Source organism: Elephas maximus, chromosome 21, assembly GCF_024166365.1.
Source record: "Elephas maximus indicus isolate mEleMax1 chromosome 21, mEleMax1 primary haplotype, whole genome shotgun sequence".
NCBI lineage: Eukaryota > Metazoa > Chordata > Mammalia > Proboscidea > Elephantidae > Elephas > Elephas maximus.
The window spans coordinates 60003098-60028893 of NC_064839.1; the positions used below are offsets into that span (position 1 = coordinate 60003098).

A 25796-nucleotide genomic window follows, 5' to 3' on the forward strand; every position below is an offset into this window, starting at 1 on the left:
AGATCTCACATATCTTTTTGTGCACCATGTGAGTTTTCCTGGTTGGTATCATTCTTTAAGTAAATCTAATTTAATCCAGGGTTTGATATTTACAGCTTAATATATCCAGCAACTGAGATGCTCACATAAAAGAGAAGCAAACTTTGGTCTATTATGAATTTGATGGTATCAGAAATAGCTGTTGTTTAAACCAAAAACTACCTAATGCCTTTCTTATAGATTTCACAAGATGAAAATGATTGATCTTGGGATTTTCATCCTTGTTTACATGATTCTGTTAGAGTCAAGGGTCTTAAATAACTTTACCTAGATTCCCCAGATAATAGGTACACAAAGAGTGGTATCTAACCCAGGATAGGGGATCTAGTCCCAAGGACGAGACCCAGCAGCCAGTTTCAGTGTACCTGATTTGGGAATAAGTGGATTGAAAGGGTAGAGAAAAGAATTGGTGGCATTCAGCAGGGCCACAAAGACTTTTTTTTTAATTTTAAGTGAAGAAATATTTTCTCATCCTCAGGAACAAATAGGCACCTTCAGGTTGTGACTGGATTCTGACCAAGAGAAGTGATTAGCATGGCTTCGTATTCTCTGGGCTGCCAAAGGGCTGGATGACTAGTTGCCCAACTAGTCTGTGATCAGCAGCTGATTGTGAACAGTACTCCTACTGACACAAATGTCTACAACAGAGGACCAGCAACCTCATAGAATTTCATAGCTTGGATACCTTCTGAAGAAAAGCACTCTCAGTCCTAACCTTCATTCACAGCCTAATGGAGGTCACAGCAGCCCTGGCAAGAATTCAGGCAGAAGCCAACTGCCCCATCTGTCTGGATTACTTTAGAGACCCTGTTACCATCAAATGTGGGCACAACTTCTGTTGCTCCTGCATCCAGCAGTTCTGGGAGGGTCGACAGGACAGGTTCCCTTGCCCTGTGTGCCGCCGCCCATGCCTACAGTGGCACCTCGGGAGCAACACCCAGCTGGGACATATAGCTGAAATTGCCAAGCTACTCCATATCACCAGGAGCAAGAGGAAGAGGGAGGAAGAGACACGCTTGTGCGAGAAGCACAATCAGGTACTGACCCACTTCTGTGAGGAAGACCTGGAGGTGTTGTGTCCCCTGTGCACTCAGCCCCCAGACCACCAGGGTCACCTCGTGAGGTTCATAGAGGAGGCTGCCTCTCATCACAGGAAAAGGCTCATGAGTTACATGGAGCCCCTGAAGAAACAGATGGAACATTTTCAAAAACTAGTAACTACCCAAGACAGAGAACCATTCGAACTGAGAAAAAAGGTGGAAAAGCAGAGGAAAGATTTATTCTCTGAATTTGAGCACCTGAACAAGTTTTTAGACCGTGAGCGTGAAGAAGCTCTCTCCAGGTTAGCTCGTGAAGAGAAGCAGATTCAACAGAAACTAAATGCAAACATAACAGCATTTTCCGAGTACATTCCCACACTCAACAATCTACTAAAGGAGGTGGCAGAGAAGAATGTGATGTCAGAAGTGAAACTGCTAACAGATATTAAGAGCATCCAGAATCGATGTGAAAGCCTCAACCCCCCAATCCTCTATTCCTTCCAGCTAACGAAGGAAGGATGCAGCCTTCCTCCACAGTATTCGGCTCTGCAGAAAATTATACAGAAATTTAAAGAAGATGTGACACTGGACCCCGAAACAGCACATCGAAATCTGTTTGTCTCTGCAGATAAAAATCTGTCACATTTGTGAAGAAAACACAAAGACTTCCTCCTAATCCAAAGAGATTCAAGTTTGACCCAGTTGTCCTGGGTTGTGAAGAGTTCAGTTCTGGTAGACATTACTGGGAGGTGGAAGTGGGTGAGAAGCCTGAATGGTCTGTGGGGCTTTGTAAAGACTCCCTTTCCAGGAAGGCAAAGAGGCCCCCGGCAGGGCAGGAGAGATGCTGGGCAATTCAGCTGTGCAATGGTATCTATGTTGCACAAGGCACTTTTTCAGTCACTCTGGTGATAACAGAAAAACCCAGAGGGATTGGCATTTATCTGGACTATGAACTGGGTGAGATTTCGTTTTACAGTTTGAATGACAGATCTCATATCTATTCTTTCACTGATAGATTTTCTGAAATCCTGAAGCCTTATTTCTGTATTGGACGTGATTCTCAACCTCTCACAATCTGTGCTGTCAGAGATTATGAACGATATACTATCTGGGAGGCTATCGCATTGCTTGATTTTATTCCTGCAATTCATGGTATATCATGGATGTATATCATACAACTATCACTTAATATAGCACTGATGATTTTTTCTTTTTTTAAAACTTTAACACATGAAGAAGGTTGTTTTATCTCATTTGGTTTCTATGGTGACAGGGATGTTGTGGGGACTAATAGAGATTTTGTGGGAATTAACTGTGAAGTATTTCTGAAATTCTAAGATTGGAGTGTATGAAAATGTAACCGTATAACTCCCGTAAATACCTTTTGTGTATACGCACACACATACACACACACACACACACGTTATTTATGATACGTTGCTGTGGATATAATTCTGACTCCAAATACCAGCAGTGTCACCCATGGTGGACAGGTTTCAGGAGAGCTTCCAGACTAAAAGAGACTAGGATGAAGGACCTGGCATGGAGTTGCACCTGAGATAGGGTAGGAGAATGGGGCTGCTTAAATCTGAAGGTGTAGAATTGCTCTCCCAGTGGGCCTGGAAGGCTGAGCTGAAGCCTAGTGCCTAGCAACCTTCATCCAGAATCCCAAGAGTGTGGACAACATCCAGAGTCTGGAGGTCAGGGCCATTGTCTAAATGGTCTCAGAGAACAGAGGATTATATTCCGTCCTTGAGATCTAATGTAATGTGTTCTGCTGACTTGCTTGGTGCCTGTTATCCCTTCCTTCCCTTGAAGTTTTCCCATTTGTAATGGAAATGTCTACCTTGTGCCTGATACACCATTGTACTTTGGAAGCAGATATCTTGTATACTAGGTTTCACACAGGAAGAGGAATTTTACCCCAGGATGGAATTTGGCCTTGGAACTGATTTAAAACTTTTGGGATGATATGATATGATGGGAGGAATGTATTTTACTGGGGCAAGGGGATGTATTTTGGGATGAGAGGATGGAATGTTATGGATGGAAACATGTATCCCAAAAATGTGTGTCAATTTGGTTGGGCCATGATTCCCTGTATTGTGTAGTACTATTTGTGGTATTTCTGTTATAGCAGCACTGGATACCTAAGACAGCCCTGCTGATCCAGGCTGTGCTATATATGAATAAGAAATAGGTAATTTTTAATATTTTTTTGATTGACAGCTGAGATTACCACAGCACAGCCATCTTGATAATGAAGAAGTTACCCTTATCTTAGTGAAATGGATTCTCAGAAATTCCTGGTAACCTTCCTCAAATTATAGTAATATGCAAAAAATACAGAGGTGTGAAAAGTAAAACTCTCCATTAGCAGAAATTGTAAACAACACACATATAGGCTGCCATGCACAGGCAATTGTTAAAGCAGTGGCAGTTTAACACAATGTAACGCAACACAATATTATGGATTGAATCATTTCCCTCTAAAATATGCACTGTAATGCTAACCCCCATACCTGTGGATATAATTTAGTTTTGGAATAGGGCTTTGTTATTTTAAGGAAGCCATATCAGTGTGTGTGTGGGGGGGCGGGTATCTCCTAAAACTAATCAATAAAACAAAAATCAAAGCAAACCAGTTGTCTTTGAGTCAATTCCATTTCATGACCACCTCATGTGTTGCAGAATAGAATTCTCCGTAATCACCACTGAGTTATAAAAATGAGCAGATTAAACACAGAATCAACCACAAATCCACAGATGGGTTGAAGGTAGATGCCACATCAAGATCCTCAAGGAACACCGGGGTTGTATAGGCTGAAAGATGCAAGTATCTTTCCCCAGTGTCCACAGATAGAGTATTCCCCTAAATCTGGTGCCCTGCATTTGGTCTTTTTGTTTCTGGAACTATGAGAAAATTAATTCCTGTTCTTGAAAGTCACACACTTGTATTTCTGTTACGGCGGCACTGGGAAACTAAGACACAGAAATTAGCAGTATTTTGTGGTAGCATGTGGACATGGTTTTATATAATATGATGAGATAAAAAGAATACATATAGATTAGAAAAAAATGTATATGAATAGAGATTAAATGAAAAGCAGAATATAATAGTTTTTGTACAGTAGACTTTTGTTACTTGCTTAGGTTGTACTCCTGGCCACTGCTTCACAGGATATGATCTGTATTTTGGCAGTGTTAGCTTCCACCAACATTTCAAGTGTCTTACAGTTTCAGGTCAGTTGACCACTTCTTTCCTGGTTACTTTTTGGACAAAAGTTTATCAGCCCTTGCCGTAGGTTCATGGTTATCACCATATTCTAGTCACATTCCATTCATTGTATCCTTCCCACCTTTGCATAGCCATCCTCTTTAAATGGTGGTTTCTTAAATAATAATGTAAACGTTTCATGGCATTAAATAGATCTCTATTTCTCCAAAATTAAAAGAAATAAATAACTCTTTTATTTATATTGGAAACGGTGGGATGTGTAATTTGCTTAATAAACTGGTGAATTCATACAAATGGAGATGACTTGAATTGTGTATCCTGGAAAGATGAGTTGAATGAAGTCCTCACACCTGAGCCTGTGAATGTGACCTTATTCGTAAATACGGTCTTTCATGACAGTTTACAGAGAGGTCTCAGCTAGAGGTATAGAGTGGAGTTTGTCAAAACATAGTAAAGCACTGCCATTGTAGTTGATGAAGCTGAAAGAGACATGGAAGGATGCTCCCTTAGCGCCAGCAGAGAGAGCACATAGGCCTACTGATGCCCTGAATTTGGACTTCAAACTTCCATATCTGTGAGAAAATAAATTTCTGTCCTTTAAAGGTACCTATGTTGCGGTATTTTTGTTATGACCCTCTAGGGGACTAAAACACATTGTTAAGATATTAATGCTCTGAAGACTGATTTGATGTAACAGTGCCTGTTAATAAAAACAAAGTACATGTCAGGTATTACTGTTCTGGGGGCTGTCATTTCCTTAGTCTATAATGTGCTGCAGAAACTAGATGCAATATCTCTATCCTGAAATACAGAAAACTGATTATATCACCCATCACACTCCCTTTTAAACAATTGGTTCCACATTAAATATATTTTTTGGACCGAGAGATTTACAAAACCAGTGTCGTTTCTCGAACCTTTAAAATGGAACCACGTTACTGAAACTGATTTCAACATTATGTCAGTGATCTGGGGTCCAAGTTCATTGAAATGGTTTCTGTCCAAACATTTAGTTCTCTTGATATGTCAGGAAATTAATCTTCTTGACAGGTTTCCACTGTACCATCTCAGTCATCTTAACAGATTACTTTCCTGCCACCTCATCACATGTGGGCAATTTTCTGGTCTCTTTCTGTGGCTAGTTGAAAACATTGAGCTGTCCACTCAGTTGACACCAGTGGTTCTTCATCCTAAGGCTTCCATGTAGAACAGGCTCTACCACACAATTATACTTTCCATTAAACTGCATTGATAACAAAGGAAACAGCCACGGTGGCAGTGGAATTAGACTTGATAGAAAAATCTAGGGGTGAGGATAGGTGTTATACCCATTGCTACAGATGCTGAAAACTGTTATATCTGCAGCTCTAACTCAGGTTTCCTCCCTAATCACATAAATTTGAGTCACAAATCTATTCAGTTATTCCTTAGGCTGACATTGCATGATGTCTCAGTAGATGTGAGACACCAAATTAGAATCTGGAATGCAAAGATGCCATCTTAAGTCCCCACCATCAGAGAACTGACAATCCAGAAAATAGAGAAGTAAACTGCATGATATGTGCATTTCCTCCAAGTGGATGGCTGTCCATTCAGGAGATAGGATGCAGCCTTCCTTCAATGGGCAGAAATAAAACCTAGATTTTTGTAATTTTCCAGTAATCATTACATAGTCTCATTCACCATGACATTTTAAGAAATTGAAGTGACATAGATGAAGTTGTCAAAAACTCACTGTTTATAGTAAAGTGCAGTGATGTTCTTTTCCCAGACCATCAGCTCTCATTCCTCTCCAGCATAACCATTCTTAACTTTCTTTTGTTTTCTTCCAGAAACAACCTATGTACATACAAATATAGAAACTCATTTTTGTTTCTGTGTTCATTTTCAAGATGTAGTGTTTTGCACTTCCTTTCAGTTCGGTATATGTAGAGACTTTTTAAAATCCTCTTTATAAGTCTATTTTATCTATTTTAAGCATTCTTTGCCCCTTCAATATAAAGGTAAATGAGGAATATTTGTGGTATATGTTTTTGAAGAATCAGTAGTGCAATTTTTTCATTTATTTAATTATTTTAATTTTAGAACTGCAAATAATTTGCAGCAGGTTCCCAAATCTTTCTTATAAGAGATGGGGAATGACAATTTCAATAGTGTGGATAATTATAAAAAGAGGGACAAAACTGTCTTTGAATCATGCTTTTGGTTTTGTATATAAAAAGTTCTCACGAAATCCCAGGTCACCTTGATTTGCTACTACATAATCTATTGAAATTTTCAAATTTTCTGTTTTAAATTTAGGTCTATGATCCACTTTGAGTTAATTTATGTGAAAAAGGTAAGCTCTTTTCTAGACTCATTTTTTTGTACGTGCATGTCTCATTGTTCTTGCACTATGTGTTTAAAAGACTGTCCTTTCTTCATTGAATTGTTTTTGTTCCTTTGTCAAAGACGATTGACTACTTTTCTGTGAGTCTGTATCTGTGATGTCTATTCTGTCCACTGATCTATGCCTTTGGCAATACCACACTGTCTTGATCACTACAGCTTTATAATAAGTCTTGAAGTCACATTGTGTCCGTTCTCCAATTTTGTTCTTCTTCAGGATTGTGTTGGCTATTCTACTTTTGCCTTTACATGTAAACTGTAGTATCAGTTTGTCAATATCCACGAAATAACTCTCTGGGACTTTGATCAGGTTTGCTTTGAATTTATAGAGGAAATGGGGAAGAATTGACATTGTCATATTGTCTCCCTGTCCATGAACATGGAATACTTCTATGTCAGGCCAGGGTTTGAGGTCATCAACAAAACACAGAATAGAAGGCAGAATAGAAGAGATAATAGAACAAGGTAAGCTTCACTAACAGACACTGGTTCCCATGGTCAGTTAGTCACTTCCCATGGTTGATGCAGGACAGGTGTTATGGACTGAACGGTATCCCATAAAAATATGAATTGTAAATTCTAGCCTCTATGCCTGTGGTTATAAACCAAATTGGGAATGGGTTTTCTTTATTGTTACTGAGATAGGATTGGTGTAGCATGTGTCTCGAATCAATCTCTAACACGATATAAAAGGAGCAAATTGAGCAGACAGAAATGGGGGAAGATAGATGCCAAGCCACATAGAGACCTCCAAGGAACAAGCCAATAGAAGCTGAAGAGACAAAGACCTTCCCCCATAGGCTACAGAGAGAGAAAGCCTTCCCCTAGAGCCGACATTCTGAATTCAGACTTCTAGCCTCTTAACACTGAGAAAATTAATTTCTCTTTTTAAAACCTTGTGGTATTTCTGTTATTGCAACATTAGATAACTAAGACAGCAGGTCTGATGTCCACAACCCTCTTGTCATACAGGTAAACTCCATTCCCTCCCTGCTGGGGACAGATACAGAATTGGGGTAGACCTGGTGCCATATGCTGCCCACACATGAGCAGAACACAGAAAGCTACTCTGTGTTGAGAACTGGGAGGCAGGTTTCTATCCTAAGAAATGGGAAAGGGAGACACATTCACTTCTCAACATCCGCTATCAACAAATGTTCTGGACACAAGGGCTCTGAGTAGGCAGCCCATATTAGGAGGCACAGACCATTTTCCCATCACTCTCCGTTTATTGGGATCTCCTTTGTTTTCACACGTTAGAGTTTTGTCCTTTTCCTCATACATCTTATACATATTTTGGGAGATTTCTACTTAAGCATTTAAAATTTTAGTGCTAATGTAAATGGTGTTGTGTTTTTTATTTCAAATTTGCATACAATGGAGTACTGATCAGCGATAAAAGGAATGAACGATCAAGCTACTTGAAAGATCAGGAGTTAAAGAAGACAATCTGAAAAAGCTACTTACTGCATCATTCGAAATATATGACATTCTGGAATAGACAGTTAAAAGATCAGTGATAGCCAGGAATTCAGAGAGAGAGAGGGAGAGGGAAGAACACGTGGAGCACAAACCATTTTTAAGGTAGCGAAACTATTCTGTATTTTGATGTAATGCTGGACAAATGACATTATGCATTTGTCAAAACCCGTAAGACTGTACAATCTAAAGGTCACCACTAATGTAAACTATAGACTTTAGTTAATAATGATGAACAAGTACGTTTATGAACTGTAACCAATGTGTCACATGAATGCAACATGCTAATAATAATAGAGACAGTATGTGGATGGAAGGGGGGGCATGTGGCATTTCTCTCTAATGCCTGCACAATTTTCCTGTAAACTTAATAGTGCTCTAAAGAAATAGTCTATTAAAAAAAACACATCAGCTATAAAACAACAAAAACGGAGTCAAACTCTTTATTATAAATGCTCTCCATGATCATAGGAAAAAATATAGCAACATACAAAATGATACCTCAGGAGGTTCATCATTCATTTCTGACAATATGTATTGCAAGAGAATTTGAACACAGTCCAATAGAGAAATAGGGTATAAGTTTTTCTGTAGTCATTACAGTGGAAGTACAAAAATGTGATTTATTATTCAAATTGTAGAATGAAATCTCTTCCAATTCATAGTCCAGAAAAACACCAATCCGTGTGAGGTCTACTGACTCCCATGCAGCAAGATTACTATTCCAGAGCTCAATTTGCCAGCATCCATTATTTGGAGAAGGTGATGTAACTGCATTTCTAGGGAATGATTCTTTACACACACCTAAGGACCAATCACCTGTCCCTCTTACTTCTACCTGCCAAAAATGTCTGCCACTATCAAATCCCTCAGAACTCAAGATAGAAAGGTAAACATTAAATTCCCAGGGACTCTGAGGACAGTTTGGGTTCAGCATTCTATACATCACAGTTTTTCTATCTTCTGAGACAATAAGATTGGAGTGGGCAGTTTCAGGATCTAGTATCAAATTTACCTGAAATATGCTGATCATATTTTGCAGACCAAAATATTGTGGAGGGAGACTGCAATGCTCCCTCTTCAGCTCATATGAAAACACTGCTGGGGGTTTTAGGAGATCATACCTGTTGTGGATGCTTCCAATACCTGTCAGTAAATCCAGGTCTTCCTGCACACACTTCTCTGTTATTTCACTTAACAGATTTTTTAGTATGGAAGTATGGTCTGAAATTTGGATTCTGTTTACAACTAGTTTTTTGTTAATATCCTCCTCTTCTTTTAGGAGCCTAACATGAATTTCTGCCTGCTCCTTTTCCAAGAAATGTATTAATTGTTGAAATTCTGAGTGTAAGTCACTCTTCTGATTTTCTACTTTGCACTTCAATTTCACTACTTTTGAGACTGCCATACCTAACCCATTTTCAGCATCCCCAACATGCTTCCTCAGGGACTCAATGTAGCTTTTGAGCTTTCTCCTGTGACTTGATGCAGCTTGCTCAATGGGCATCAGGAGGTGATCCTGGTGGTTGGAGGAGATCCTGCACTGGGGACATAGTAGCTCCAGGTCCTTCTCACAGAATAGGGAAAGCTCCTGGTTGTGCTTCTCACACAGGGGTTTCTCTTCCTGGCGTTTCCTCTTGCTCCTCCTGGTGGGAAGTTGCTTAACAATATCAATCATGTTACATAATTGAGTGTTCCTTCTGAGGCTTCCATTGGGACACTGTTGGAGGCAGACTGGACAGGGGAAGTAGTCCTGTAGATCAATCCAGTACAGTTGGATGCAGGAGCAACAGAAGTTGTGGCCGCAGTCAGTGGTCACAGGGTCTTTCAGATAATCCAGGCAAATGGGGCAGCTGGCCTCTGTGAGGAGTTTGCCCAGTGAGACTGCAAAGGCCCTTGTGCAGTGAGGGTTTCAATCTAAGGGAGCACTCTTCAACACAGCTTAGTTTTCTGGTAGCTAAGGAAAGTGAGAAAATGATGACTTAGGGTTTTTTTGTTTCTTGTGAGGGTTAAGTAAGATAAAGGCTGTTCAGGGCATTGGGGATATCAGGCCTCAGGGTTCTTATCCCTCCACTCATCCCAACTATACAAAAAACTGTTTGTCACTGAGACACCCTGGAAGGTGATTCCACACTTGGCTTCAGGTCAGCCACCTCCAGGCGTTTGTCAGACATAGATAATTGTCACCCCTTCTCTGATTCTGGAAACCCTGGTGGCATAGTGGTTAAGAGCTACAGCTGCTAACCAAAAGGTCAGCCAATGGAATCCACCAGGCACTCCTTGGAAACCCTATGGGGGCAGTCCTACTGTGTTCTATAGTGTCACTATGAGTCGGAATCCACCCAACCGCAATGGGTTTGGGTTTCTTTTGTTTGTTTTCTCTGATTCTATAGGATTACGGTAGGATCTGGGTATCTGTATTTTTAACAAGCAGTTAGAACCGTAATATATGATCTCTTTAAAAACACTGCAAACCCACCATGCACAAAAACGAACTCAAAATGGATCAAAGACCTAAATATAAAATCTAAAACAATAAGGATCATGGAAGGAAAATTAGGGACAATATTAGCAGCCCTAATACATGGCGTAAACAGTATACAAAACATTACTAACAATGCAGAAGAAAAAGTAGATAACTGGGAGCTCCTAAAAATCAACACCTGTGTTCATCCAAAGACTTTGCAAAAAAAAAAAGTAAGATTACCTACAGAATGGGAAAAAGTTTTTAGGTATGACATTTCCAATCAGCACCTGATCTCTAAAATCTACGTTATTGCAAAAACTCAACTGCAAAAAGACAAATAACCCAATTAAAAAATGGGCAGAAGGTATGAACAGACACTTGACTAAAGAAGACATTCAGGTAGCTAACAGACACATGAGGAAATGCTCACAGTCATTAGCCATTAGGGAAATGCAAATCAAAACTACAATGAGATTCCATCTGATTACAACAAGGCTGGCATTAATCCAAAAAACACAAAATGTTATATGTTGGAGAGGTTGTGGAGACATTGGAACACTTCCACACTGCTGCTGAGAATGTAAAAAGGTACAACCACTTTGGAAATCGATTTGGCGCTTCCTTAAAAAAAGCTAGAAGTAGAACTACCATACGATCCAGCAATCCCACTCCTTGGAATATATCCTAGAGAAATAAGAGCCTTTACATGAACAGATATATGCACACCCACGTTCACTGCAGCACTATTTACAATAGCAAAAAGTTGGAAGCCAACAAGATGCTCATCGATGAAAGAATGGATAAACAAATTATGGTATATTCACACAATGGAATACTATGCATTGATAAAGAACAGTGATGGATGTGTGAAACATTTCATAATGTGGAGGAATCTGGAAGGCATCATTCTGAGTAAAATCAGTCAGTTGCAAAAGGACTAATATTGTATAAGACCACTATTGTAAGGATGCGAGAAATAGTTCAAACAGAGAAGAAAATATTCTTTGATGATTATGAAAGGCGGGAGGGAGGGAGGGTGGAAGAGGGGTATTCACCAATTAGATAGTAGATAAGAACTACTTTAGGTGAAGGGAAAGACCACACACAATACAGGTGAGGTCAGCACAACTGGACTAAACCAAAAAGCCAAGAAGTTTCCTGAATAAACTGAAAGCTTCGAAGACCAGCATAGCAGGGGCGGGGGTTTGGAGACCATGGTTTCAGGGGGCATCTAAGTCAATTGGCATAATAAAACCTATTAAGAAAACATTCTGCAGCCCACTTTGGAGAGTGGTGTCTGGGGTCTTAAACGCTAGGAAGAGGCCATCTAAGATGCATCAATTGGTCTCAACCCACCTGGATCAAAGGAGAATGAAGAACACCAAAGACACAAGGTAATTATGAGCCCAGGAGACAGAAAGGGCCACATAAGCCAGAGACTACATCAACCTGAGAGCAGAAGAACTAGATGGTGCCTGGCTACAACTGATGACTGCCCTGACATGGAACGCAACAGAGAACTCCTGAGGCAGCAGGAGAGCAGGGGATGCAGACCCCAAATTCTCATAAAAATACCAGACTTAATGGTCTGACTGAGACTAGAAGGGCCCCGCTGGCCGTGGCCCCCAGACCTTCTGTTGGCCCAAGACAGGAACCATTCCCAAAGCCAACTCTTCAGACAGGGATTGGACTGGACAATGGGATGGAGAGGGATGCTGGTGAGGAGTGAGCTTCTTGGGTCAGGTGAACACTTGAGACTATGGTTACATCTCCTGTCTGGATTGGAGATGAGAGGGTAGAGGGCATTAGAAGCTGGCAGAGTTGACAGGAAAAGAGAGAGTGGAGGGAGGGAGCGGGCTGCGAGCAATTGGGAGTATGTAGCAAGGTGTATGTAAGATTTTGTGTGAGAGGCTGACTTGATTTGTAAACTTTCACTTAAAGGAAGACAAAAAACAAAAGAAAAAACTGCAAACCCGAGTTTGGATTCACTTTCAGGGTCTATCTCAGCCCTGTACTTCTCCTATGTTCCAGCCTCCTGCACCCACAAGGCTCAGTGTTGGCTTACCTGGAGCAACCAGCACTGTGGAGGGTCGCCGCTCCCTGAGGGTCGTCTCTGCGGAGGTTTGCTGCTGCGGAGGTTCCCCTCTGCGAGGGTAGCGATTGAGGAGGGTCGCCGCTGCTGAAGGTTGCCACTCTAGACGGTCTCCGCAGCAGAGGGTCACTCCTGCAAAAGGTCGTTGCTGTGGAGGATCGCTGTGGCCTGTCTCCCAGGCTGATCTCCACAGTCAGCCTTGTACCTGAAGGCTGGTCAGTGGTTGGACCACAGCATATATACACAGCTGGAGGGTGGAGCTCTTCCTAGGGCTCCGTCCCCAATCAATTGGTGGTTCCTCCCTTGAGGAAGGAGGGCAGGGCTGGGCAGTGTGGGAGAGAATGGTTGGTTGGTGGAGAAAGGGATCTCCTGTGAGTCAATCAAGTCAGGTGGGCCAGGTTTGCTGTTAATAGGCATGATCTCATTTACACCTTTTTTAACCCTTTTAGCCTGTCAGCGTCCTTTAATCCCATCCTTGCTGAAAATCTTTAAGTCTGAGGGAGACCTATTCATATTTTCACCCTGGTTTGTTTACCTCCGGAACCCACCAGTTTGACCTTTATATTACAATATGCAATTTTCAGCACCATGCAGTACAAGGAATAGCAGAATTTCACATTTCAGTTGGAGAGATCTGGGTTGAGTCTCTCCCTTCCTCCTTGCACCCTCACCATAAGCTGCAACACATTCCAGTGACTGAAGTATCTTCCACTCACACTTTTCACAAACCAAAACCAAACCAAATCAGTTGTGGTGAAGGAGATTCCGACTCATGGTGACCCTATAAGACTGAGTAGAACTGCCCCACAGTGTTTTCAAGGAGTGGCTGGTGAATTCAAACTACGGGCATTTTGGCTAGCAGCTTTAGCTCTGAACTACTTCATCATCATGGCTCCACCACTTTCCATAGAGTGGCCACTTGAACAGACCTAGAAGGCAAGCCAATCATGCACATGCCTGACATAGAAAGAGAACTTGTAAAACGTGTCAAGCCAAGGACAACCAGCTGTTGGTTGTTTAGGTTCTCTGACCCCATGCCTCCAAGATATGAAGGAACTGGGGAGAAGGCAATCTTATGAGGAAAAGAACACTGGGATATGCCAGCATGAAGCAACAAGCAGCAGGGCCAGGAAGCAGAACTACCAGGACTGAGGACGCCTCTGATTATCTGCTGACTCTACTCCACCTTGTATCTTCATGGGGTTGGTCAGCAGCTACTATAATTGCTCCCTCTTTTCCAGTGCTCCACCCTCATCTTTATCCTCTTGCACATCTCAGTCCCTATCTGAAAACCAGTTACCATCATGACCATCTCCACCAGACTACACTGCACAGCCTCTTAAGTGATTTACTCCCATTAACTTTACCTCACCTCTTCCATACATGTTATCTTTTTTTCACATTGGAACTTTAATCATGCTACTTAAAACAATGGAGTAGTTTTCATAGCTCTTGGAAAGAAACAATAACTTTACCAGGCGTCAAAACCCCTACACTGGTTGCCATCTATTCTTAGCTCATTGTCCACTATCCCCTCCTCTTCTTTGAACTCCACACACTCATCCTCCCACCTCTGGACCTTTTCACGGTCACCTTCATCCCATGGCCCTTCTCATCCCCCATACACATTGTGTAGTCCCTTATTTATTCCTCCACCTTTTCTTAAATCCCAACCTAATTTCACTTTCTCTGAGTAGTAGTATATATTCTCAGAAATTCTTTGAAACATAACAATTTATTTTAGGAGAATTGCTAATTAAGTGCAATCAGATTCATAACTGACTCTGAAAAATGCACCCATATCCTTTTTTAGACTACATTTTTTGTTTTGTTCTACCACTTGTTTGTAAAAGGGTTTATCCTTATAAAATATAAATTTGTGGAATTTCAGATGGCTAAATTATACAGAATGACTAAAGTAGAACTTCTCATAATTTGACACATTAAATACCTATTACGGATTAAATTGTGTTCCTCCCAATTATGTGCTGGGGTAACACCTATACTGTGGATGTAATCTAATCTAATTACTTTGATATTGTAATGTAATCACCTCTCAGAATTCAATCTGACATAATGTAATCCGTCAATCAGTTTCGTCATACCAGTGTAGGAGGATTGTAGCGGGATCCTAAACCTAATTGCCCCGAGTTATATGAAGAATAATGTAGGCACAAAAACCTGCACTTGGACTCTTGACACACACACACAAACACACATGGCACCAATGAATACCCAGGACTACCTACAAAGAAGGAGTCAACATAGCTTAGACCCTCATTGGTACTTTTAGCCTTCAGAACATTAGGAAAATAAATATCTGTCCTTGAAAGCAACCCGGTTGTGGTATTTCTGTTACAGTGTCAAGGAACCTATGCGAAGAAGCAAGGCCTGCAGTCTGTTTGTAAATGGGCGGCTGGCAGAGTCAAATAGTGGGTCCTCAGTAAACCAGGTCCTTACTTTGCCGAATGCTGCACTCTGAGGTCCAGCGCCTTTATTCATCACTGCCACACCATACTCAGCCTGTCCATCTCACAGATTCCTGTGGTATGCAAGGTCACAGATCTTTGAGAGCGGTGGGTAATGGAGGTATCCTAAATGACATAGAATCTTAGGAACGCCATGCACACAGAAACAGTGTGTACCCTATGGTGGACTTTGATCAAGAGGCAGGGAGTGAAACTTCACCAGAAATTGAGGGTGCTGGAGAAGGTTGTCCTGTGAATATAATGAGAGGAATGTGTGCCTCCTACAAAACTAAACATGCTGCAGGCTTCATCTCACGCAACCCTCACAGTGATTGTGGTTCCCAATACGTAAATGAAAAAACTGTGCATGAGAGAGGTTAAGAGAGGGAGCGTAAGATTACAGCCCAGGCAAGACCACTCTAGAAGTGAAAAGCAAATCATAGCCACCACCTCTTCTGCCTCCCACACAGGGAGACAATGCAAAGATCTGGTGGGGCTCCCTGGGGGATTTGTTTCTTCATTACTTTTTTTTTTTCTGAAGGTTACAGGCAGTCCTACTCCTGTCTTCAGGCTCTGACAACTTGTAAATATTCACAGAATTTTCCCTCATCACTATCGCTCAGGTGTGCTATGATATTGTGTGGCAGAACACAAGTCAGAATTATATTTTCTGGAAAGTGTAAGGGCTATTTCTTATACTCTCACCTGAATCTGCAACCCACATGAGGCAGAAAAAAAAATTAAAAAGACAGGAGAGAAAGAAAACACCTAAATGGATGTCAGAAGAGACTCTGAAACTTGCTCTTGAACATCGAGTAGCTAAAGTAAAAGGAAAAAATGATGGCATAAAAGAGGTCAAAGGGCAGCTCCAGAAGACAAAATAAAGTATTATGATGACATATAAAAAGACCTGGAGATAGAAAACCAAAAGGGAAGAACATGTTCAGCATTTCTCAAGGTGAAAGAACTGAAGAAACAATTCAAGTCTCAAGTTGCAATACTGAAGGATTCTAGGGAAAAATATTAAACGAGCTGTCCTTTGTAATCAATCTTCTGTTCAGCTTTTTTACTTCGTCATTTTTTTCCTTTCGCTTTAGCTGCTCCACATTCAAAAGCAAGTTTCGGTGTCTCTTCTGACTTTCATTTTGGTCTTTTCTTTCCTGTCTTTTTAATTACCTCTGACCTTCTTCATGTATGTTGTCATTCTACAACTTGTCTGGTCTTTGGTCATTAGTGTTCAATGCGTCAAATCTATTCTTCAGATGGTCTCTCAATTCAGGCGGATATACTCAAGGTTGTACTTTGTCTCTCTTGGACTTGTTCTACTTTTCTTCAGCTTCAATTTGAACTTGTATATGAGCAATGGATGGCCTGTTTCACAGTCAGTCCCTGGCTTTGTTCTAACTGATGATATCGAGCATTTCCATCATGTCTTTCCACAGATGTAGTCGATTTGATTCCTGTGTATTCCACCTGTAGAGTCATCATTTGTGTTGTTGAAAAAAGGTATTAGCAATGAAGCAGTGTTTGGTCTTGCAAAATTCTGTCATGTAACCTCTGGCATCATTTCTATCACCTAGGCCATATTTTCCAGCTCCTGAGAAAAAATAATGTGCAAATATATAGTAAGTCTCATACCCAGTGTATATAAATTGATGTAAACCGCATATAAAATTATTAGATTCTTTAAAGTTACATATATATTAATATAAAAATAGACTGAATTTAAACACATATATATATTTTCTCTGAGGAGTGAAGCTATCACTTCATATTGATCTGTGATTTTTTTGGATATTTTTAAAGGGAGTTTAGTACATATTACCAAAGTCAGCACTTTTCTATTCCTAGAACTTTGTGCTTTTAAGTTTTCTGCAAATTAAATAGAAAGCAAAGACTTCTTTTTAAAAGCAGTAAGAGATAAAGACATTTGAAGAAAACCTAATTATGGGTGCTAATTTTATTCATTGTGACTTTTGCAATTACAGAACAAAATATATCTATAATCCATATGAACTGAGAGCTGAGGAATTTTATTCAGTCCAGTTTCCTGGCAAGTATAAGTTTGATAAAAGACTGCACAAGCCATGTGAATTTTTAAAAAATCTATTTCCAAAATGAGAAAGTGACTACTTTGAGTTCAGAATAGATACTGACAAATTCAACTGTGGAATGATGACTGTGTTTCTTTAGGTATATGTGTTGTCCTCTCTGAAAATTTAAACCAAGGGGATGATATTTAATCTATAATTCCAGTGATAAACTCCTTAAGCTCTCTCAACTTCAACATGACCATCTTTAAATATTATCCTTGTAGAATGGGTTAAAGGAAGTGTATTAAATGAGGATTAGTACCAGTTTTTCAATAAACTCTCAATAGCTCTAATTCTTCCACTTTTCCTACCAAATATACAAACCCAGTCCTTCCTGAAAAAATTCCCATTCTGACACACTATGTCTAGGCAAATATGATGCCAATGAAACCTTTCTGGGAAAGTCAAAAGCTATGGTAAAAGGTACAGGCCTTGAAATACAGGGCAGTATGATGATTACACTTATTTACTGTACTGTATTTTTTTTTATTCCCAGTTGAAACTTCTCATTAAACCAGTTACAGTAACTACTATTATAATCACTTTATCTTCTACCACGCTACACTAAGTCCGGAGAGAGTAGTTGACTGAATCCAAGCTTGGATGTCCAAGTACCTTTCAAGATCACATTAGCATCCTTTCTACTCAAGTTCTTCCGATAGGTTCTTAAGTGGTAATCTCACAATCACTCTGGCCAGCTATTTTGGTTCTTCATAGCCCATCTTCTTTTAGTGGGTAATCCTAATTGTGCAAGCTTTATGCTTCAACATTGTTTTCTTGCTCTCTCTCTTCAATAAACACTGAGATTCTTAACATGGCCTACAATGTTTTGCAAGATCTGCCCCACAGCCCAGCTTCCTCCTCTGGTCTCTTCTTAGGGCACTGCACAACCCTCCCTTACTTTCTCTCCATTTCAACAATAAGGCTGCTTTAATTTTCTCTTGAATTTTCTTTGTCTTCTTGAAAGCAGGGCCCTGGCACAGTCAGTTTTTCTGCCTGTAAAAAAATAAAAAACATTCAAGACACAACCATTGGTCTCTACTCTCCTGGAGCAACAGAGGAAGAATGAGAGTCAGGAATAGGAAGAACAGCTGCCTTCTTTGCCATGAGTCCAGAAGAACTGGATGGTGCCTGGCTACCATTAACTAACATATTGATCAAAGATTCTATAAAAGAATGCTCATCAAAATGGGGAAAATGAAGAACAGGGCTTTCAATTCCCACGAACTCCAAACTTTCTGGAGCCATGGAGGCTGCATGAATCCCCAAACCTATTGCTCTGAAATAATCTTTAAATCTTAAACCAAAAACATCTCTGAAATCTTCTTAAAACCAGAGTTCAGCTTAATTACTAAAAATGTCCTCCTTGAGTATTATGCTCTATTAAGAACTGTGTATAAGTGATCATGTTGACAAAAGGAAGTAGAAATACTAGACAGGAAACTTAGGGGGCAGTGTGTATGTTAATGGGGGAGGAACACCCTAGAAAGGAGGATAAGAAAGGTTGCCAAACTCAAAGAATGTAATTAATGTCACTGAATTGTTCACGTCAAAACTGTTGAGTTAATGTCTGTTTTGCTGTGTATATTCTCAACAACAACAAAGTAAAGAAAATTAAAAAAAAAAAAACATCCTGCCCTGAACTGTGAATGCTCATACTACCGATTGCTGGCTAGTCGAGACTGACTCAAGGTCATCTCATACGTGTCTGAGTAGAGTTGTGCTCTATCAGGTTTTCAATGGCTGATTTTTTTTTTTTTGAAATTACATTGCCAGCCCTTATTTCTGAGGTGCCTCTGGGTAGACTTGGGCCTCTCACCTTTAGGTTAGCAACCAAGCCCATTAACTCCCTGCACAACCCAGGGACTCCAATGCATATCCATATCCACCTAATTTACTTCTAACAGTCCATCAAAACTCAGACCTCAACACAGTAGCATATGATTCTGGGAAGCCATCCATAACTTTAAAGTAGAATTACAAAAAAAAATACTAATTCTATCTTATCTTTTGCAAATGTTAATATCTTTCCGTTAAGGTGGTCCTCGTTGACTCTTCCTTCAGCCGGGAAGGCCCTTGCCTATTTTGACTAACTAATTCATATTTGTCCCTCAAATTTCACCTTGGCTGTCACTTCCTCAGGAGAAACATCAGTGATCTTGAGTTCACTAGGTGGGACACAATGTTAGAGGATGGGACAGACCCACAGACTCACCCACTGAGATGCAATTTCAGCCAAACAGGTGACTGTTATTCTTTCATCTGAAAGTTACACCTACCTTACCCACCGCACCCAGAGAACCCAGACCAAGTGAAGCAGCTGTACTGTATAGCTCTTTCCTCGATAGTCTTGGATAAAGATGATCTGGTGAAGCTTTCAGAACCAACCTGCAAGGATTAGGGCTTGACATTTGACCCTCAAGTTTGGCTCAGGGATAATAGTAGTAAGAATTTGAACAGGTTGCCTTTGGAACAAATCATCAGATGTGGCTCACAAGACCTTGACCACTGAATGAGGTATCCCAGCTATTCTTAGGATCTCTTCATATTGTCTAGGAATATTGCACTTGTGCAGACTCCTTTCCCAACCACCTCGAGAAGATCTGCCAGTCACTGCCTGGGCTGAGTACACAGCCCTCCCACAGGACCCAGGCACTGACCAAAAAAAAAAAACCAAAAACAAAATCCATTGCCTTAAAGTGTATTCCGACTCATAGAGACCCTATAGAACAGAGTAGAACTGCTCCCATAGGATTTCCAAGGAGCGGCTGGTGAACTCAAACTGCTGACATTTTGGTTAGCAACCAAACACCTAACTGCTGTGCAATGAGGGCTCCATAAAGGACCCTGTAAATGAAAGATTTAGAAAACAAGAAACGTTTTTAAAATAACTGAGACAAAAGATCAGGTTAATAGATGATAAATCTCTGAGGTCCAATATTCAAGCAAAATAAGCTACAGAAAAAGAAAAAAATAAGAGTGGGAAATTACCAACGGAAAAATACGATATTCCAGAAATACAGAGCTTTGGTTTCTAGATTGAAAGGGTGTATTCCATATGCAGAACATAAATGTAAAAAGACTTTATCCATAGAACATAACAGAAACTGTCAGACAACAGGGGTAAAGGGAATATATACAACAGAAACTCAAAAGCAGTAATGAGAACTGTGAGATAATTAATCACTGTCTTCAAAATTGTGAGGGAACAAATTCCAATCTGATTCCTGATACAAAATTATATTTCAAGCTGAGCTGAGGTTAAGACTAGAAATATTTGGGATACATATTCTAGAGATTTACCTCTCTAGTCAAAATATAATTCTATGGGGCAGTTCTACTCTGTCCTGTAGGGTCGCTATGAATTGGAATCGACTTGACAGCACTGGGGTAGTCAGAATGTTGTTAGGAAAATAGAACCCATACAAACCATTCAATAGAAGGAATTTCACCTGGAAAATTAATTACAAAAGGTGAGAAGGGCACATGGGATTCTGAGGTAACATGAAATTAGAACCTGTAGGAAGCTGTTATCACATATAGGCCCGAATGACAAAGGAAGAAATTAGTGTTACCTGAACCTAGGGGCACTTGGCATCATGGTATGAGCTTCCTAGCAAGAGCTACAACCATGAAGAAGATGTAGTCATCTGCCAAGACACCATTCCAAACATTCTCTTCTCAGTTCTCTAATGTCCCAGAAAGGTTTCCCATTGGCAGAACCTAAGTAAAACTTACAGTGAGAGCCAGGGAACTGTAATGTGCAACGGGCCAGTGCACTGAAGATCAGGGAAAGGATGGAAAGTTATTCTCCCAGCAAACAGCAAGTGAATGGCACATCTTTCATGTGCCCTTTTTTGCGTAGTTATCTGACAGTATGCTCCACTAAAACAAGTGAAGAAAACTATGAAAGTGGAAAAACACAGCACTCATGCAAGAAAGGAATAAAACATAAGCATAGAAGATAAAGATAATTCCTAGAGTAATTGTGAAGGCCCAAAGGCCTAAATGATGGCTATGTATCACAAGTTGGAAAATATGGCCTTCGTGATAGAAACAATGCCAGAGATTGAATGATAGAACTTTGCAAGAACAACAACTTCTGTTTTTTTTTTTTTAATAATTTTTATTGTGCTTTAAGTGGAAGTTTACAAATCAAGTCAGTCTCTCACATATAAACTTATATACACCTTACTACATACTCCCACTTACTCTTCCCCTAATGAGTCAGCCTACTCCCTCCTTCCAGTCTCTCCTTTCGTGACCATTTTGCCAGTTTCTAACCCCCTCTACCCTCACATCTCCCCTCCAGAGAGATGTCAATATAGTCTCAAGTGTCCATCAGATGCAAGTAGCTCACTTCTCATCAGCATCCCTCTCCAATCCATTGTCCAGTCCAATCCATGTCTGATGAGTTGGCTTCGGGAATGGTTCCTGTCCTGGGCCAACAGAAGGTTTGGGGACCATGACTGCCGGGATTCTTCTAGTCTTAGTCAGACCACTAAGTCTGGTCTTTTTATGAGAATTTGGGGTCTGCATCCCACTGTTCTCCTGCTCCCTCAGGGGTTCTTTATTGTGCACCCAGTCAGGGCAGTCATTGGTTGTGGCAGGGCACCATCTAGTTCTTCTGGTCTCAGGATGATGTTGTCTCTAGTCCACGTGGCTCTTTCTGTCTCTTGGGCTCATAATTACCTTGTGAACTTGGTGTTCTTCATTCTCCTTTGATCCAGATGGCCAGCGACTTCTTCATTGCAAATACCTTCTTTCACCAACATAAATGCTGACTGTACACATGGGCCTCACCAGATGGAACTCACAGAAATCAAATTGGCTACATCTGTGGAAAGAGACGATGGAAAAACTCAATATCATCAGTCAGAACAAGGCCAGGGGCCAACTGTGGAACAGACCATCAATTTCTCATATGCAAGTTCAAGCTGAAACTGAAGAAAATCAGAGCAAGTTGACGAGAGCCAAAATATGACCTTGACTATATCCCACCTGCATTTAGAGACCATCTGAAGAACAGATTTGATGCATTGAACACTAGTGACCGAAGACCAGACGAGTTGTGGAATGACATCAAGGACATCATACATGAAGAGAGCAAGAGGTCATTGAAAAGACAAGAAAGAAAGAAAAGACCAAGACAGATGTCAGAGGAGACTCTGAAACTTGCTCTTGAGTGTCGAGCAGCGCAAGCAAAAGGAAGAATTGTTGAAGTAAAAGAACTGAAGATTTCGAAGGGCGTCTCGAGAAGACAAAGTAATGCATTATAATGACATGTGCAAAGAGCTGGAGATGGAAAACCAAAAGGGAAGAACATGCTCGGTGTTTCTCAAGCTGAAAGAACTGAAGAAAAATTTCAAGCCTCGAGTTGCAATAGTGAAGGATTCCATGGAGAAAATATTAAACGATGCAGGAAGCATCAAAAGAAGATGGAAGGAATGAATACACAGAGTCATTATACCAAAAAGAATTAGTCGATGTTCAACCATTTCAAGAGGTGGCATATGATCAGGAACCAATGGTATTGAAGGAAGAAGTCCAAGCTGCTCTGAAGGCATTGGCAAAAAACAAGGCTCCAGGAATTGATGGAATATCAATTGAGATGTTTCAACAAACAGATGCAGCACCGGAGGTGCTCACTCATCCATGCCAAGAAATATGGAAGACAGCTTCCTGGCCAACTCACTGGAAGAGATCCATATATTTATGCCTATTCCCAAGAAGGGTGATCTAGCCAAATGTGGAAATTATAGAACGATATCATTAATATCACACGCAAGCAAAATTTTGCTGGATATCATTCAGAAACAGCGAAGGCAGTATATCGACAGTAAACTGCCAGAAATTCAGGCCGGTTTCAGAAGAGGACATGGAACGAGGGATATCATTGCTGATGTCAGATGGATCCTGGCTGAAAGCAGAGAATACGAGAAGGATGTTTACATGTGTTTTATTGACTATGCAAAGCCATTTGACTGTGTGGATCATAACAAATTATGGATAATGTTAAGAAGAATGGGAAATCCAGAACACTTAATTGTGCTCATGAGGAACATTTACATAGATCAAGAGGCAGTTATTTGGACAGAACAAGGGGATACTGATTGCTTTAACTCAGGAAAGGTGTGCGTCAGGGTTGTATTCTTTCACCATACCTATTCAATCTGTATGCTGAGCAATTAATCTGAGAAGCTGGACTATATGAAGAAGAACAGGGCATCAGGATTGGAGGAAGACTCGTTAACAACCTGCGTTATGCACATGACACAACCTTACTTGCTGAAAGTGAAGAGGACTTGAAGCCCTTACTGATGAAGATCAAAGACCACAGCCTTCAGTATGGACTGCACCTCAACATAAAGAAAACAAAAATCCTCACAACTGGGCCAATGAGCAACATCATGATAAACAGAGAAAGGATTGAAGTTGTCAAGGGTTTCATTTTACTTGGATCCACAATCAACAGCCATGGAAGCAACAGTCATCAAAAGACACACTGCATTGGGTATATCTGCTGCAAAGGACCTCTTTAAAGTGTTGAAGAGCAAAGATGTCACCTTGAAGACTAAGGTGTGCCTGACCCAAGCCATGGTATTTTCAATTGCATCTTATGCGTATGAACGCTGGACAGTTAATAAGGAAGACTAAAGAAGAATTGACGCCTTCGAATAGTGGTGTTGGTGAAGAATATTGAATATACCATGGACTGCCAAAAGAACGAACAAGTCTGTCTTAGAAGAAATACAGCCAGAATGCTTCTTAGAGGCAAGGATGGCGAGACTGTCTTACACACTTTGGGCAGGTTGTCAGGAGGGATGAGTCCCTGGAGAAGGACATCATGCTTGGCATAGGACAGGGTCAGTGAAAAAGAGGAAGACCTTCAATGAGGTGGATTAACACAGTGGCTGCAACAATGAGCTCAAGCATAATGATTGTAAGGATCGCTCAGGACCAGGCAACGTTTTGCTCTATTGTGCATAGGGTTGCTGTGAGTCAGAAGCGACTCCACGGCACCTAACGACAACAACAAATCACCTACGAGGCTGTGCAGCTTAGTCCCGTGGAGGTGGCCATGGTCGTAATTGGTTCTACCGTAGGCCCTGAGATGTTCGAGAGGATAAAGTGAGGGTGGAGCACTGGAAAAGTGGAGCAATTATAATAGCTGCTGACCAACCCCATGAAGATACAAAATGAACTAGAGTCAGCAGATAATCAGAGACCACCTCAGTCCTGGCAGTTCTGCTTCCTGGTCCCGGTTCTTGTTGCTTCATGCCAGCATGTTCCAGTGTTCTTTTCCTCAAAGTGTTTCCTTCTCCCCAGCTCATTAATTTCTTGGAGGCACTGGGTCAGAGAACCTAAACAAAGAACAGTTGCAAAACTGTGTCCTTGGGTTGACACGTTTTATAATTTCTCTTTCTACCTGTCAGAAATGTCCATGTTGGGCCTGCCTTCCAGGTCTGCACAAGTGGCCACTCTATGGAGAGTGCTGGAGCCATCATGGCAGAACAGCTAAAGCCGTTAACCAAAATGTCGGGAGTTGGAATTCACCAGCTAGTCCTTGGAAACAGGATAGGGTAGTTCTACTCAGTCCTATAGGGGCGCTCTGAGTAGAAATCGACTCAGTGGCAATGGGTTTGATTGGTTTTGGTTTATGAAAAGTGGGAGTGGAAGATATTTCAATCACTGGAGTGTGTTGCAGCTTGTGGCGAGGGTGCAAGGAGCAAGGGATAGGCTCAACCCAGATGCGTGCAGCTGAAATGTAAAATTCTGCCTTTCCTTGTACTGCACGGTGCTGAAAAGTGCACATTGTAACATGACAGTTAAACTGGTGAGCTCCAGAGGTAAACACACCAGGGTGAGAATAGGAATAGGACTCATTCAGCCTTTCGGATATTCAGTTACCTCGTCAGCAAGGATGGGATTAAAGGAGGTTGATGGGATAAAATAGAATTACAATGGCGTAAATGACATCATGCCCACCCGACTTGATTGACTCAGGGGAGATCCCTTTCCACCAAGCAAACGTTGTCTCCCACACTGCCCAACCCAGTCTTCTCTTCTTAGGGGAGGAGTCCTAAGAGCTCCACCCTTCAGGTGCTGTATATATGCCTTGGACCAACCGCTGACCAGTCTTCAGATACAAGGCTGACTGTGGAAGTCAGTCTGGGAGACCCACTACACGGACCCTCCTCAGCGGCGACCCTCCTCGGCGGCGACCCTCCTCGGCGGCGACCCTCCTCGGCGGCGACCCTCCTCGGCGGCGACCCTCCTCGGCGGCGACGCTCCGCGGCGGCGACCCTCCTCGGCGGTACCCTCCTCAGCGGCGACCCTGCTCGGCGGCGACCCTCCTCGGCAGCGACCCTCCTCGGCAGCGACCCTCCTCGGCGGCGACGCTCCGCGGCGGCGACCCTCCTCGGCGGTACCCTCCTCAGCGGCGACCCTGCTCGGCGGCGACCCTCGGCAGTGCCTCCTGCTCCAGGTAA

At 41.4% G+C, this 25796-nt stretch overlaps 1 pseudogene; it reads left to right on the plus strand.

Annotated features, from left to right (window-relative positions):
• Positions 1–770: 770 nt before the first annotated feature.
• LOC126064633 (tripartite motif-containing protein 75-like) lies at positions 771–25796 on the plus strand (annotated as a pseudogene).